The sequence below is a fragment of the Chrysochloris asiatica genome, unplaced genomic scaffold (genome assembly GCF_000296735.1).
Source record: "Chrysochloris asiatica unplaced genomic scaffold, ChrAsi1.0 scaffold00082, whole genome shotgun sequence".
NCBI lineage: Eukaryota > Metazoa > Chordata > Mammalia > Afrosoricida > Chrysochloridae > Chrysochloris > Chrysochloris asiatica.
Window position 1 is genome coordinate 2021629 of NW_006408600.1, and position 3356 is coordinate 2024984.

Below are 3356 nucleotides of genomic sequence, written 5' to 3' on the forward strand. Positions count from 1 at the left end.
ATGATTCTTGCTGTAAGGACTTGTTCCCAAGGGGTATGTTTTAATATTAAACTTTAAATATTCGAATTGCACACCTCTCTGCATTACCAAACTTAAACCAAACCCATTGCCATTGAATCTGTTCTAGCTCATAGTGACCCCATGTGCAATAGGACAAAACACACCCACCCCTTCACCATCATCACAATTGCTATGTTTGCGCCTACTGTTGCTGCCACGGTGTCTGTCAATTGCATTGAGGGTCTTCCTCTTTTATACTGACCCCCTGCTTTAACAACCATCATGTCCTTTTCCACAGACTGTCCCTCTTTATAACATGTTCAAAGCACACGAGAAAAAGTCTTGCTATCCACTAAGTGTTCTGGCTGTACTTTTTCCAAAACGGATTTGTTGGTTCTCCTGGAAGTCTATGATACTATTAATATTCTTCACAAAGGCTATGACTCAAATGCATTCTTGGTCTTCCTTATTCATTATTCATACTTCCCATGCATATGAGCAGTTGGAAACAGCATGGCTTGAGTTAGGCACACATCAGTCCTCAACCTGACATCTTTGCTCTTTAACACTTTAAAAGAGGTCTTTTGTAGCAGATATGCCCAATGCAATATATCATTTGAGTTCTTGACTGCTGCTTCCATGGACGCTGATTGTAGATCCAAGTAAAATGAAATTCTTGACACCTCCAACATTTTTTCTGCTTATCATGATGTTTTCGATTGGTTCAGTTGTAAAGACCTTTGTTTTTTGTTGCTTTTTTTTATGTTGAGTTGCACTGAATCAACAAATGCTGAAATCCTCCTCCCCTTCAGCAAGCAAGGCTGTGTCATCTGTATATTTCAGGGTATTAATGACTCTTCCTTCAATCCTGATGTCACTCCCTTTTTCAAATAGCCCAGCTTTTTGGATTATTTGCTGAGCATACAGATGGAATAAATATGGTGAAAGGCTACAACTCTGAAACATACCTTTCCTGATTTTAAACCCTGCAGTATTATTTGTTCTGTTCTAACTGCCACATGAACACAATGAAGTGTTCTGGAATTCCCATTCTTCACCGTGTTGTCCATGGTTTTTTATGAGCTATGCAGCAGAATGCCTTTGCATCATCAATAAACAGAAATACACATCTTTCTGTGTTCTCTGCTGTCAGTCAAGATCCATGTAACTTCAGCAAAGATATCCCTTGTTCCAAATCCTGACAAGCTCTCTGCTGATGTGCTGCCACAATCAGTTTTTCGACTATTTTCAGCAAAACTTTACTTGCATGTGATAGTAATGACATCGTTAGACAATATATGTATTCTGTTAGGTCACTTTGCTTTGAAATGGGTATAAATATGGATCTCTTCCAGCTGGCTAGCCAAGTTTCTTGCAAATGTTTTGGAATAGACAAGTTAGTGCTAATCTCCAAAGGGCACATTCTGCAAGTCCTCTCCTGGCCACCAGCTCTTAGCCCCTCTTTCTTAGTCCATGAATCTAGAGTCCTCAGCCACTCCCCCTCTCCATGACTCCATCTCTGGCACTGCTGCTTCTCTGGATAAGGTCCTCCATTCTGCTTGTGCATTCCTCTCTTGATGGTCCTAGAGTCCTCTGTTTTTGGACTGTAAGATTAACCACTCCCCTTTTTTTGTTACAAAACTTCTACCTTTACAATTGTGACAGTTGCAATTAGTAATAACATGATAATAATTATACCTATTGAATCTTACGAATCTTATCCCCATCTCTTTTCACCAGACCCATCTAGACAAGATGACAGCTATTCAGTGGGGACTCTTTCTTTTCCCCCCCATACTCTTAAACTAAACTCCCTCTTGAAACCTTGTAAGCCAGTCACTTCGTGCCTTTATTGACCCCTCATTTTAGGTAGCCAATGTCTAAGTTGCCTGTCCCTATCTATCCTGTGTACAGAGTGGATAGCATTGATACTTGATTTGAAGACTCTTTTCCTTTCTGTTGGTATTTAGAATAACTACTGCTCTGAGTATAGGTTAGGTTCATCATGAAGATGTCTTCTGTCACTGTAGCTGTTCCAGTCTGCTTGTCTTTTCTAGTGGGAATGTCCCACCCCATAAGGTTGTGGATGGGACTCAGGATTCCACCTAAGGTCCTGTACTCTGTAAAGGCTTTGCACGAGGTCTATTTCACTGGACAAGTTATAGAACCCCTTTTAGGTATTCCAATCAGTTATAGGCTGAAGGTGGGCTTACAAGTTTTCTCTAATCATGTTTCCCAAATTCCTTTCTATCCCACTCAAGTGTCTATTTTACAATAGTAGGCACGGGAAACTAATATTCTTAAGGCAGTCAAGGATTTTAGTATTATTTACCCTCTTCAAGCTATACCTAGACCCCTGTATCCCAGAGACCTGTTGTTCCAAGGTTGAGTATGCATCATTATTTACCTCTGTCCCACTAGGCCATGCAAACCTGTCTCAGTGTTCCCCTATCTATCTTGTTCTTCTGCCTCCTCCCCCTACTGGTATTTCCCTCCCCAACACCCTAACTAGACCTCCCACCCCAACTCCATTGTGGTTACCTTATATCCCATTAGTTATTCTCTCCATTTAAGACAGTATTTTATCCAGTGGAATCTACCTGACCTTCCCACCACCTGGATCTCTGTTCCTCAGTGTTTACCTTCTTTCACATTGTAATTGTTTTGATCATAGACTGACCTCCTAGATCCTCTGTTCTTATCATTTTATTCTGTTCTTGACTCTTCCATTTGTCAACTGAGTTCAGGTTGATGCTGCCACGTGCGTCGTTCTATAGTTGTTGTGTGTTCTTGATGGTTCTCGTCCACAGAACTTCCTTTAGGATGTTTTTCAGAGCAGGGTTGGCTTTGGAAAAATCCCTTAGCTTCTGTTTATCCTGGAATGTTTTGATTACACCATTGTATTTGATTAACAGCTTTGATGGGTAGAGGATTCTTGGGTGGCAGTTTTTTTCTTTCAGGGTTTTATATATCTCTCCCCATTGCCTTCTTTTCTGCATGGTTTCTGTTGAGAAATTTGAGCTTAATCCGATTTGCTTGCCTTTGTATGTTATATTTCTCTTTTCCCTAGTTGCTTTCAAGATCCTGTCCTTATCTTTGATTTTGGAAAGCTTGATTATTATATGTCTTGGTGATTGTCTTTTAGGGTCTATCCATCCTGGGGTTTCTGAGCTTCTTAAATGCTTATCGTTTCACTTTTCAGGATGTTAGGGAAATTTTCTTCCAGAAACTCTTCAGCTATCTCCTCTGTGGACTTGTGTGATCGTTCCTGTTCTGGAATGCCAATAATTCTTATGTTATTCCTCTTCATGTTATCCAACATCAATCTTAGGCCTTCTTCCGATTTTTTAAATCCT